Raw genomic sequence first — 14696 nt, forward strand, 5'->3', positions numbered from 1 at the left:
TGAAGAATTTGAATTTTTTACAAATTTTTACAAAAATGAGAAAATGGCCTTGCCTTCAAAAACATGGTTTTTGAACTCAAGGTAGAAATTAGCTATACAATATGAAATCCTTTGAAATGATGCTTTGATGAACATCCCTCTGGCCTGCTGGGCATTTATTGACCTCAAAAGACATGACCTCAAAAGACAAAATTGGACTAAACCCTAGACCTAGGACCTTGATTTCAAGACAATACCAATGACCCTGTAAGGAATTTATTGACTGAAACAAACTTGATCCAGCAATGCCAAGAGGGGAATAAATGACACAAGCTCCTCCATCAGGGTTATGGCATGCCTAATGGAATGCAATAAGATGATACTGATGAGACACCTACTTATGCAAATGCAAAGAGCTTTGATCGCTGATGGAGGGCTACTAGACCGACTCTAACAACTCCGATATCCCAATACAGTTACACTCCGATATTTCGATGGTCAGGATCGTCGATATCCCGATGTGCATCCTTCTTGACCTCTGATATCTACCAGGATCTGATATGTCAGACTCAATATGCTTGGTAACAAAATTTTACTGAGATTTTAGGTCTGCTCCTCATCAGAGCCACCTAATATCACAACCTTTGTGGTTACCTTACTTAAAAATACCCTATGGCTAAGATCTTTGATGCCTCTAGAATTTAGCCACTTGTAATTTCCATATAGGGCCGTTGTCTTAAATAATTAAAAGGTCTCTGCTATATTTATTAAAACCACTATTTAAATGGTTTTCGGGTTTTATGTTACGTATTTTGTTTTCAACACTATTTTAGTTAAGTCTAATAATAAAGCTCTAATATCCTCGGTGATTTGTGTAACATGCCATAATGTCGTGCTTGGTCCATGCTTCTAAAGGCCCCCTTCCATGTGGAAAATTCTCTTCGAAATTAAGTCAACTGTTGTAATGAACTTCATAATAGGACATGACCAATAACAACTAATGGATCTTTCGGCCAACAACAGATTCAATTGGTTTGACTAATGTTACGATTCCCCAAATTCGGCCTACATTCAACTAAAATAGTCTGTGTTCGTCTTACTGAAGAAAACCTCTAGATTCAGTTTTTGAGAGATATAAGAGGGGTTGTTAGCTCTGTCAATATTTTATAAATACCCCTGAATTAGATCTTGTTAGTGGGGGAGGTCGCGGTCTAATCAAGGGTGATTCTCTGTAGTTGTTTGATTCGTGCAATAGCACTACTTTTATGTACAGAAAGGCCGATTATAGAGAAAGCACAAGGTTTCTGGATCTGTTCTCATTGCTTAGCACTATTTCAGGCAATGCGATTATGGATCTGAGCTACTCCAGGACTGCATATTTTGTAATAATCTTTGGAACTTTTTAATAAATTTCCATTCTTTTGTACTATTACCGAAATGATGATTTTTTTTTTTTATTTCTCTCAAGGTTTTATAATTGATTTTAATCTACATTCTAAGTAGTATGTTTCTTTGATCTCTAACACTTCTGTTGAGTCATATTGTGATATGATGCTGAAGCTTTACAAGAGCTGTCTCCAAGAGGCAGAACGATATTGAGATCATCATGAATCCATTGAAGTATATATGTGATAAATTATAGTTATTTATTATTTATTCGCAAGTGTATTTTGCTTATTCTTTCATTAATTAAAATGAACTATTTATTTTAGTCAATGGAAATCATATGGTGGATTCGTTCATAAACCAATCTTTCCCCCTGTTTCAGTTAACTTGCTCTTGAATTAGGAGAGGGTTATCCCATTCTAGTTCGAGATAGGTTTTTCATGTTTTATATTAGTTTTGCATTTACATCTTAGTTTGCATCAAGTCCTCTCTTTTTTAAGAGGAAAATAAAATAATTAAATCATTGGTTTGAACATCCCTGTTAATTCGTTCAAACCTTTGTGTCAATTTAATTCTTTAACCACATCTTAAGGATCGATGCAAAGGAAATGTAACATGATGTAATATAGGTGTAAATAGATTAATTATTATTTTAGGTTATATTAGTTTTAGATTAGATTATATTTATGTTTAATGGTAACTGGACCCTAACTAGTCGGAATGACCAGATTCAATGGAAAAAGGAACTACTTTAAGTTCCCGACTAGGTGGTCTCCCTTAATGTTGATGATGAACATTTTTGTCGATCAATTTTTTTGGCGCTAGGAGGGCTGAGCTACTTAGTCTATGTGACTTCTTATTTTAACATTTTTAACTAGCTATGGCTCATTTATTCATTCCTATGTTGGGTGATGCTTTCAGCTCATGTAAACCTGCTAGGGGCATGTCCAATAAGCAGATTGAGTCCTTATCTAATTTGAAGTTTGACTGCGAGAGTAAATTTTTTGCCTTGGATCATCTTTGTGATTTCGTAGACAAATGTGAATCTTTCAAAATTACTATTGATAATGAAATTTGCAGGATTTTTACTCATTTTGAGGACGATTATGCAAATGGTTCAAAGCACTTACAACAAAATCAATTCATTCCTGGAACCATTTTATGCAAGTATTTCTAAAATTCCATCAAAATTATAATTATGATAATTTTTGTTTATAATTAGACAATATTTTCGTGTACAAAGATGAATATTTAGATGATTTTTCGAGTAGATTTTGATCACTTTGTTATAGATTTCATTTATGTGATTTACCTTCAACTGAAGATTTGATTAAGCATTTATCTTCTTTTGTTTCTTTTAATTCTCAAGATACTAAATCAAATAACGAAGAACAAGATGCATCTAATTCATTACTTAGTATTGAATCAGCAAATGATTTTATTGAGCTTGAGCTTAAGCTTGAAATTAGATCACAACCTTCATCTTTGAAAAACTACAATACACATTTTTCGATTTTTGAAATGAATATTTCAAACATAAATGCAAAATATGAAAATGTAACTGAAACAATTTCTAATGATTCTTGTGAACAACAAGAGGGCCCAATAGAATTTAATCAAGAATGAGATCTAAATAATGAATATGTCAATCTCTCTTCTCCTAAGGTAAATTCTGAAAATTCAGAATAGATTTCTACTTCCACAACTGAAAGAGTTTCATTAAGCCAAAATTATGATAATATGGCGAGTTGTCAAGATGAATCTTTTCAACCAACATTATATTCTGGTAGTCATTATTTTCTTTATTGTGATATCTTTTTAGATTAAATTATATTAAATGATGAATATTTTAATATTTCAGTTGAAAACAATCCTACCACTAGAATTGAAGATTTTGAAAATGTCATTCATTCGGATAATAATTATTTGGTCATTAACACTATTCCAAAATCATCTTCTCACAAATTTTATGATTTTGTTAGTTCAAAGAAGGAGGTAATTTATGATGAATATCATGATGATGATGGAAAATAATTAATTTTGGGCAAAGTGAACTAATTTTAAAACTGATTTATCTCATGAAGATTCACATGTTGTAATTTTGTCTCCCCTAGCTGAACACGAATTTAATTATGAAAAGTTTGATGAGTGAGTCTTGCAGGTTTCTAATGCAATTCATTCCAATTTTCTTTTGGGAACTTGCGTTGATAAAATATTGATGGAATGTCCTTTTAATGGCAATTCTATTATTGAATATAATGACAGGTTCCAAATTTTCCTTGTAACCTTATTTTGTAATTATATTGTACATAGAAATTTGGTTTTCTTTTCTAGTTTTTTATGCAGGCATGTTCAATATCTCAGCATTGAACACCCACGAGATGCATTAAATGAAGACAATGAATATGTTCTTTGAAATTTTAATCCTGAACATCAAGAAACTTTTATTCTCCAAATTCACTTGATATTCATTTAATTTCAATCGTCTCTTTGTCGACAAAATTTAACTCCTGAGAATGTTCCTTCACAATCTGACCTACTACCTTCTCCTTTGTATAGTTTCCAATCTCTGAAAAATATTCACCCACACTTTTATGATCCAATAGATATTTGTTTGGAGAGAAATTTCCAAGAGAGATGGTGTTTAAATAGGTTATTTATAAATAATTCTATGTTTGTACATACATTAAACTTAGATGTACATAATGAATTTAGTTTTATTTTTTTTTTGTTTTATTACAATTGTGCTTTTGTTACTGATTTCTGAATAGAATGTACATGCAGTAAAAAAAAGAACTTGAATGGTTACATTGGAAGCACGATTTCACTTAGTCTTAGTCCTCTTTTTAGATTAGGATTAGGTGTAGTTTAGCAATAGTTTTAAATTATATAAGAAGATGGTTTTGAACTTTGATTAATACATGGGAGAAAATGAAGATTCATCAAGTAAAATTATTATTGAATACTTCTTGGTACACATTTATATGTTCATCCTCATCTAGTTTGAGCTTTATTTTAGATTTTATTTTCTCTTTTAATCGTTATTTTGTTCTTATATTTTGTTGATCTTCTTGCAAGTTCCCATGGATTTGATTTGTAGATTCAACTTTGCTGGAAATTAACATTTCGGAAGAACAATCATCATATGACATTAGGGAGTTTTCTCTTTTCTAATTTTTCTTAAATTTTGAAATCAACTGTTAGTCTTATTCTTAAAATTGAATCTATAAAGACTTGCAAACAATCCTTAAGCAAGATTTTCAAAAGTAAGAAAATCCATGTCAAAGCATACACCAATAACTCTAAATCAATAACTATAGCTTTGAAACAAAAGATTTTTATTAACAAAGCATCCTAATCTATCCTACAAGATAAAATCATCATAATCTCATTTTTATGTTAATCCTCTATTTATCTTGTAAGATGTATCTCAAGGTTCATTTTCTTGATTTCCTTCCTTCTAATTTGATAATAATTTTAGGCTTAGCTGGATTGTCTTTTCATTTCATTTCACGATAAAATGGAGTAATGTTTTCTCTTTCAGCTTGGCATAATCATTGGGAAAGTCATTTTTATGCTCTAATTTATATTAACAGAACCTAATATCTAAGCAACATTTCAATGAGGATGATGTCATAATGCTTATTTTCATCTTTCTTAACCAATGAAGTCCCTGGTTTTGGTTCTTTGTGTTTAAATCTATCCGTCATTTTCTAATGAACAATCTTTTAACCTCATTTTTAAGAGAGTGAAATATATTTAAAAACTTTTACTTAAGGTACTCAATTCTTTAGGAGCAAGGCCAATCAAGTAAATATTAGTCACCTTAAATTTTTTTACGTCATCCCTCACTCTTAAGGAGCAATATGCCACCCCATATATTAAGTAATCTCTATGAGATTAACAGCCTAAAAACAAAAATGGTCAATTGAAGGATAGGAGGTCTCATCACGAGCATATCTGCCATGATCATAATTTCTAACATTGTGAGATTATCATTATTGGTCACCAAGTCAAGGTAATAGTTTTCTACCACAAGGTTGAAGGACAAGAGGTCTCATCACAAGCCTTCTTGTTCACTATGTTAAATCCCGTGAATCACATTATCATCAACTGGTTACCAAGCCACGACAGTGAAATTTAGTTGGAATTTAAACAATGCTAAGATTATATTTTGCAACTATGAATTTATTCCTAATGGATGGGACATTGGCACCTAAAAGGGTTAGTAGACATCCATGTTGAGGCTATAGATTCCTATTGGCAGCAGTGGCCATGCATATGCTATAGAAGTTAAATTAACACTATGATTTACTTGATTACCTCACTTACTTGAAAACTAATTGCTGACCAAGTTGATTGTTGTACATAGGAATTTGTTGAATACACTGGATTCATGGGGTAAATTTTTAATAAGTCATAGATAATGATGGATATGATTTATGTTTATTAAATGGTGCATGAAATGGATGAAATTTCTAGGAATTTTGAATTTTGAATTTTGAATCATGTAACCATAATTCTTTAATTTTTACAGGTTTCGTATCTTTAAACCAAAGATAACTACTTCTCCCCAGTGTGTCACCATTATTGTAGTGAAAACACAACACCCCCATTTTATATTTATAATATTCATGGGGACCCTTTTTACATGTATTTCGACTTTGAGTGGCATTGCTTCATTTTAATTCTAATATGATTTCAGTTAACGTTTGTCTCTTCATTTGCAAATTTAGCCTTAGTTTTAATATTTAAGCTTTAAAATTAAATAAAATATTCATTTTTTACTAGTAATTATTCTTTGGTTCTAATTTTTTATGAATTATACTAATAAAGCATAGCCGTTGAGTTAAAAACCAAAACAAAGTGGCTTTAGGTTTAAAAAACCTCAACCAAGGTGGTCATAGGCTATAAAGCCTTCAATATTAAACAAGCAGGTATTTTTATATCAATAAAATATTATATTGGAGATATTAGAGCTTTGATATAAAAGGAAATCATTTTATATCCCCGATATTCAAAGTCCAATCCATAAAGTGGCTCTTTTCAGTAATTAAACGACTATAATAAAGCGGCCATATAACTTCCGGAACTATATAATAAAGCGGCTGTCAGAAGACCCATATTCAACATCATTGTTTCTGCTCCCACATATCAAAGGTAATGCTTATCGAAGATTTTCTTTTGAGACACATTTAGAAAACTATGATAACACCATTACTTGATACTCTGATATGGTTCCTCTCCGATATCACCGATATCCCGAAAGGCCTCCTCTCCGATATCTTTGACACACCTGTCTTTTGATATTCGACATGTGGTTCCCTCTGATATTTGAAAATGATAGTATTTCCCCTGATACTCCAATATTCTGATACAGTTCCGCTCCAATATTCTGATTGACAAAATTGTCGATATCCCGATGTGCATCCTTCTCGACCTCCGATATCTGTTAAGCTCCGATATGCATGTTAAGGAATTTTTACCAAGATTTCGAGTCCACTCCTCATTGAAGCTACTTGATCTCACAACCTTTGTGGTTACCTTACTTAAAAATCCCCGATGGCTAAGATCTTCGATGCCTCTGGAATTTCACCACTTGTCATTTCCATATAGGGTCGTTTTTGTAGATAATTAAAAGGTCGTTTTTATATTTATTAAAACCATTATTTAAATGTTTTTCGGGTCTTATGTTACATATTTTGTTTTTAACGTTGTTTTAATTAAGTTTAATAATAAAGATCTAATCTCCGTTGTGATTTGTGTAATAAGAAATAATGTTGTTCTCAGTCCATACTTCTAAAGGCCTCCTACCATGTGGCAAATACTATTCGAAATTAACTCAATTGTTGTAATGAAATCCATAATAGGTCATGATCAATAACAACTAATGGATCCTTCGACCAACAACATAATCAATTGGTTCGACTGGTGTAACAATTTCCCAAACTCAGCGTGCATTCAACTAAAACAATTTGACTTCAGCTTGCTAAAGAAAACCTCTAGATTCAGTTGTTGAGAGATATAAAAGGAGCTGTTAGCTCTGTAAATCTGGTATAAATACCCTGAATTCCATCTTGTTAGTAGGGGGAGGTCGTGATCCACTCAAGGTGGATTCTTTATAGTTTTTTTATCTGTGCAATAGCACTACTGTTATGTATATAAAGGTCGCTTTTAGAGAAAACATAGGGTTTCTATATTTGTTCTCATTGCTTAGCACTATTGCAAGTAATGTGATTATGGGTCTGAGCTACTCCAGGACTACATATTTTTAATAATCTTTGGCACTATTTAATAAATTTCCATACTTGTGTACTATTACCAAAATGATGATTTTTTTATATATTTATGTCAAGGTTTTATAATGTATATTAATCTACATTCTAAGTAGTGTGTTTCTTTGATCTCTAACACTATTGTTGAGTCATATTGTGATATGTTTTTGAAGTCTTGTAGGAGCTATCTCCAAGAGGCGGAACAATATTGAGATCATTATGAATCCATTGAAGTATATATGTGATAAATGATAACTATTTATTATTTATTCGCAAGTGTATTTTGCTTATTATTTCATTAATTAAAATGAACTATGTCTTTTAGTAAGTGGAAATCATATGGTGGATTCATTTGGCATAAACTAGTCTTTCCCCCTATTTCAATTAACTTTCTCTTAGATTTGGCATAAACCAACCTCCATTGCAAGGCACAATTATTTTTTCATCTTTATTGATGAATTTTTGTGGAAGTGTTGGATCTTCTTCATGCGGAAGAAGGATGATACTTTCTCCAAGTTATTAGAGTTCAAGGAACTAGTGGAGAAAGAAATGGGCAAGAAGGTGAAGGCTCTCAGGAATGATGATGTAGGTGAGTACATCTCGAATGAGTTTAAAAATTTATGTGCAAAATAAGGCATTCAACAAGAGTTGACAACACCCCACAACCCACAATAGAACAGGGTGGCTGAGAGGAAGAATCATAGCATAGTGGGAGTTGTAGGGGCAATGTTGCATGACCAAAGCCTATCTCTACACTTGTGGGATGAAGCATGCAACATAGTGGTATATTTGAAGAACAAGAGTCATCATCAAATTCTTGGTATGATTACACCGGAGGAGGCTTTCTCGAGGAAGTGGTAAGATGTGTCGCATTTCAGGATTTTTGGAGCCTCTTTTTACTACCATTTCTCCAAAGAATCAAGGAAGAAGCTAGAGTCAGTAATAGAGTTGGGGATATTTGTGGGTTATAGAGAAACTCCCCATAACTATTGTGTGTATTTTCCATCCCTCAGAATGACAATTGTGTGAAGGGATGTAAAATTTTATGAAGATAAACCCATGTAGTGCTCTCTTGAGATAGAGCTTCACATCCCACCAAAGGAGGAGCTTTTAGCTCCAAAGGAGAAGCCTCAGGATGTTTTGGAATGGCCACAAGTTGAGGAGAAAAGAGTGGAGAGAACCATTCAAGAATAACCATCCATAGAAGGTAGGAAAAGGGCTAGAGAATATGAGAGACTTGTGCATGATGCAAGGGAGAATGTGGTTGCTCCTTCAAATTAGCACAGGAAGAGAAGGTCACCAGATCGGTACACTATCTCCATGGATCTAATGATTGAGCTATTAGAGACTGAGCCATCCTCTTTCGAGGAATTAGTAGAGCAACCAGTATGGATTGTGTTGGCTTGAGGGGCCCTAACCGAGGTTCAACATTAAGCAACCAAGAAAATCCATACACTACTAGCCCTTTCGGCATCAATCCGTAAAGCGCAGACTAAAGTCTCACCCGAATCAGTATGGGGGGATGTAGGAACCAAGTTTCCACACCCTCAGATAGTCGTGGTGTTGATTTTATACCCTTACTCCTATCTTCATGCAGATCAATAAGCCTTCAGGGCTTATCAATGTACTTCTTCTTCTATCTTTCAGAACCTCTGCGAAGGTACCTGATTGCCCTTCGTGTAACCTTAGATGATGATTCAGGCACTAACACACCTTTGTAACTAGGTTACTAACTTGGTTCCCAAATTGTCTTAGTTATTAGCCAACTTTACCATACAATTAAGATTATCCTCGCATAAACATATATTATTACTTGCGTTCATGCAACAAATGGAAACATATATTTTCAAGTTAACATGATATCTAAAACTTAGCATTCAACATAGCATAATCACAACATTTATAACAGTAATAAAAAAATGCTAAACATATGGAAAGTACACAGTAAGTTTAGAACACTTCTCTTTATTGATGATTCAAATTTTCAATACAGATTTTAATTGCCTTGCACACATAGCTGCAAGGGTCCGCGCACTTAGCTATGGACTTCTACCCTAGGCCTCTGTGCACTCAGCTGTAGAGCCTCTTCCTCCACTAAGACTCTCACTCTTAGCTCTCATAAACCTATGACATCAATGACTCATGACTACTGAACTGTCTTAGACTCTCTAAGGCTCTCCTTTTTATACAATCCCATGGTCCGTGGACCAAGGGCAGATCTCCAAAACCGACACAATCTATCTAAACTAAGGGTAGAAAACCCTTTTAGATATCTTCGTGCTCCAAAATCACAAAATGCAAAGACTTTTTACAAAATTCGAGCCTTCTGCCCCAAAACTTGGGTTTGTAACCCCAAAATTGACCCCCAGGGGACCTGTTCCCAATAGGCCCCCAACACAAACATGGTGACTCACCCTTGAGTCACTCGGCTAGCATGGAGATCTTGTCGCGAAGACCTCCTAGCTCGACTTGGACAACTACTACCTCAGAGGCGCACTGTTTTTCCGCCTGCTTCATCTCTTCGACCAACTGCTCTGTCGATGGCCCTACGCTATCAGCCTATATCTTCTACTGAGTCTCCTACAGACTAGCCAACTTGCCTTCAATGATGGTCATGATTGCGTAGGCGTCGTCCAACCAAGGCTTCAACCAAGCCTTCAGCATGGCTTCCTCATGCTAAGTTGCGTCTACTTATTCTTTCAATACCTTGGCCTCCTACAGCTTATCTATTCTTTACGTGATGGTGACAGTACGCGTTGTCACTTTAACCTCATCGTAGCACTACTGTAGTTCCCACGCTTCTGTCTCCAACCTCTACACATTGGGGTCTCCTTGTAGGCTGGTGAGTAGCTCAAGCAACTGCTCAAAAAGGGTCGTGTAGTCTGTCACTACATTCGGTACTGCTGCAATCACATCTGTCACGGCAGTCGCGCGTTGATCCCTAACTTCCAGCAAATTCAAAGGCTGGGCCTTCAACTAAAACTCTACAATTTTAGGTTCATATCTAGTTGAACCTTTGCTAACTCTGTGTGTGCGTCGTGTTATCACTCAAAATGCACCTCAAGGCTGAGAAAAGGCAATTCCAAGGTAACCACAGACCAAGCTTTTATCTGGAATCTAGGCCTGCCAAACCAAAGAGGATTCTCTCTTTGCCAACCAAAAATGGCTACAATGAATGAAATTTTAGGCTAGCTATGGAGTATGGGAATTTGTTTGAAAATTTTTGGGTCGAAACAACAAGAGAAAGGACGATTGGGCTATGGAGTCGATGCCAGATTCTACCGGCAAACTTGGGGCAAAGTAAGTGCCATGTTGAGCCAGATAAAGATTGTGAATGTGAGAAGAATAGGGGAGAAAGCTCGCTACCATGTAGCATCAAACAAGGGATGGATCTACAGCAACAACTTTAGACGAAAGAGAATCACGAGGTTGCTCAACAGAGCATCTAGCAAAGGATGGATTCTACAAAGACAACCATTACATCTAATAGAAAAATCATCATGAAAGGAGCATCATTACAAATGAATTCCTAACACATATCTTAGATAATGTTGTAACAAGGTAGAAAAACAAAATGTGTAAATTAATTTATGAGAAAAACATACTGGACATTTAAGCACCGTGATGAATCCCAGGTCCAAAGTGCAGAAAACTTTTTTATTAAATTGATATTCATGAAAACTTTACACAGTGCCAAGCAGCCTCTCTGCTGCCAAAATCGAACCTCTACATATTCAAAAATCACCCTATATATACCCTATTACATATTAACTATGATTTCCTAAACATAGGAATCAAAATAAAATATTTGCTATGGTCAAATTACATAAATTAAATTATAACAAAATAACCTAATTAAATCTCATATAAAAAAAGGAACAATTGATTTTTTTCCACAAATCAAATTTCCAAAGTTTGTTTTGGAACCATCGCTAGAAATCTGGGATAATCTGGAAGTTTGTTTTGGAACCATCGCTGGAAATCTGGAACGTTTCAACTACTTTTGTTTTCAAAACTACAAACTATGCCACCATTGCATGCTCATAATTATCATAGGCACAATCTTTTCCTCTGCCATAGTTTCTATCACTTCTTCTTGCATTGTACTGCTCATCTTCAAGATCCCTGTCCCCACCATCTCGGCTATAACGCTCAATGGTATCTCATCCATAACGGTCTCATAGCAACAGACTCAATAGCAGGTGAGTGGTTTGAATATGAAAGAGGACAGTGGATAGATGCAACAGGAAGAGAACCTTTGAATTCTCTTCTCTCATAAGCCTTTTATACCTTAATATGACTTCGGCTGTTGTTTGATTTTGATGAAAAATACGTTAAACGTTGCCTGCTTGGCTGCATTTCGTACTGAACTTCAGGTTGAGGATCAAGTTTATCATTCACCACAAAATCCTGAAGCTTGTCAGATGTCAGATGTTTGATTGGATGAACCGAAGAGAGCGGCAAAGATTTATCAGCAGCAAGCTTAAAACTAGGTGGAAAATGAGTATGGCTTGCTTTAGTATGACTTCCACAACTGTCATCTTCATCTCTGATAAAGGAATCACTATTTTTGCCAACTTTGATCCATGAGGGCCCCAAGGCTTTCTACTCGTTGTATCAAGGACCTTCTGCTCAATTCCGGGCACCTTCAAAACATTTTTATAGTATGGCCCTATGCGTAGCGCCATAGTCCAGAAGCGCAGTGCCACAGCCAAGAGCGCAACGTCACACTCCATATTGGCTTGGCTGTCGATCTTTTGACTTGGTTTCAATGTTTTGACTTGTGTGTGTTGTGGATGCAGGGACGCTGAGATTAAGAGCTGGGCTGGGCCTTCGGTCCTAAGTTTGTCGCTATTAGAATTAGTATCTTGAGCATGGAGTCTTGACTCCTTCAATGTCTGTAAGCGTTCAATCTCAGTATCTTTCTTTGTAACAACATCCTTCAGTGTTGCAATCTGATCCTTAAGTTCCTTACTCTCCTTGTTGCTTCGTGCAACACCCAGCTCAACACCAAACACCGTTCTGCAAATTTTAGTGTGCTTATTGTCTTAGAATAAGATTTGATATCTGAATTAATTTGTACGAACATAAGTGTTTTTTTTCATTCCCACCAAGGAATCCTGAAGAATCTGAGTAGGCTTGCTGTTACGATATGGTACATGAGCACTTTTGTTGGCTAAAGCAAATATGACATCCCCAAGAGCTAACAGAGATTTATTGATATGTTGTGCTTCTCTAAGTCTATCACCAGTAACTTCGACTTGTTAACCCTCTCGCTCCCAGCAAGGTCAACCAAATGAAGGCACCCATGAAGAATAGCTCCAGAAGACAAGTCTATTCCTTGCACATGCACAGTCAAGACACTATGAGAATGACTACTACGTTCATTGAGAGTAGTAGAACCTACTGCCCTGTTCTTTTGTCCAATTTTCATTAAATATAAAACATCTGGCGTTGATTCAATAGGAAACATACTAGCATCAAGAACATTGAGGCCATTGGTTTGGGATATGCTTTGGATCACAAGCCTTTTATTTGAACCATCACTTGCAAGCAGATCGCGTACTTGCTCATTATATATTTCTATCATTTGAACACCAACTTCATACTGAAATAAGTCTCTTCTTTTTGTGAAATCTGAAAAAGGTCATTTAATGCTCGGTAATTAACTCCCCAGTCATCCTCTGATGATGAATTTGGACCAGTAATTGTAAAAGTCTTTCCAAAACCAGTTTGACCATATGCAAAGATGCAAACATTGTAGCCATCTAGAACACATCGTATCAGTGGACGTGTGTCTAAAACACTTCCTCTTGAGATGCAGAAGGGCCAAATACTTTGTTGAAGGTAAACATTCTTTGGGCTTCTTTCCCTTGTTTGTTGGGATTAACAATTAACCACTCTCCATTTTTACCAATGTAATTTATAGTAGTTTGGTTTCCAGACTGGCCTAGGAGAAAAGGCCTCACTCTGCAGTACACCCTAATATTTCCTTTCAAGTCTTGAACTTCATTGTACAATTGTTGATTCTCTACAATAACCTTGTGATAGTTTGAAGCAGCAACCTACCCAACATTTTAATTTCCATTTTCCAGTTATTTTGCATTTCTATTACTTCTTCTTTGGCCAGTTGAGAGACAACCTTCACCTCCTGCAGTGTTTGACAATGGACACACAAGAACTTCTGATAGTTAGAATCTTTCAGCTTCAATTTTTTCATCTCCATAACAGATAATTCTTCTAGCTCTTTGGTTTCCTTTCTTGAATGAGCCAAAAGATCTTCCATTTCACTTAATTTTTCCTGCAAGTCTTGTTCAACCTCTTGTTGAAATTGTTTCCACCCTTGGGTTGCATCTAGGTGAAGAGCCTTGATAGCCACTAGGCTATTATCCAATGTACACTTGTAGACAGACCCATATGAGCCCTCTCCAACCTTATTTGATACTAAAAAGAAATCTGTTGCTGCCTCAATTTCTTCTATTTTAGCCGCTCCTTCATGTCTGCATCATGCCTTGCATCTCTTCTGCTCTATCACAATCTAGCCACAAGACCAGCCACTGACATCTCCTAGCTTCCTCTGGATCATTCAATACTTGAACTGCTGCATGGGAGGCCTTTGAGTCAACCATTCATTCAGTCATATCTTTTGATCCAGGAGCAGATTTTTGGAGTGTGATATACCATTGGAAAGCTCTTTCTGAGCTACTCTTGATAAACATACTTATGACATGTTTTGTGCTAAATATCATGTGCAAAACATCTAACAAAACCAGACATAGTAAGAGCTCATGTTGATCCCTGGTGACAGACTGTGAAGATTGGACTAACACGTCGTGCACTCTTGCAGTGATTTTCCAAACTCACACATCTACTAGCTCAACCTCCGGAATGGCAAACTCTGGGATAGTTTGGCACGCATCATCCACAACCTTGATTATTCACTGATTCTTATTTGTCAATTCTGTCACAAGCTAAACAAAGGAGTCTCTTTGCACAACCAACTGGTCATTGTTGACCTTTTTCTTGCTAATCACCTGTAAAGCGCGTTGTTCACGG

General features: G+C 35.6%; 1 pseudogene; it reads right to left on the minus strand.

Annotated features, from left to right (window-relative positions):
- Positions 1-12067: 12067 nt before the first annotated feature.
- On the minus strand, positions 12068-13926 carry LOC149191944 (kinesin-like protein KIN-14C pseudogene; annotated as a pseudogene).
- Positions 13927-14696: the final 770 nt, after the last annotated feature.

Source organism: Pinus tabuliformis, chromosome 2_2 (assembly GCF_031772625.1).
Source record: "Pinus tabuliformis cultivar Carrire ecotype Pingquan chromosome 2_2, CPIR1, whole genome shotgun sequence".
In the NCBI taxonomy this organism is placed as follows: domain Eukaryota; kingdom Viridiplantae; phylum Streptophyta; class Pinopsida; order Pinales; family Pinaceae; genus Pinus; species Pinus tabuliformis.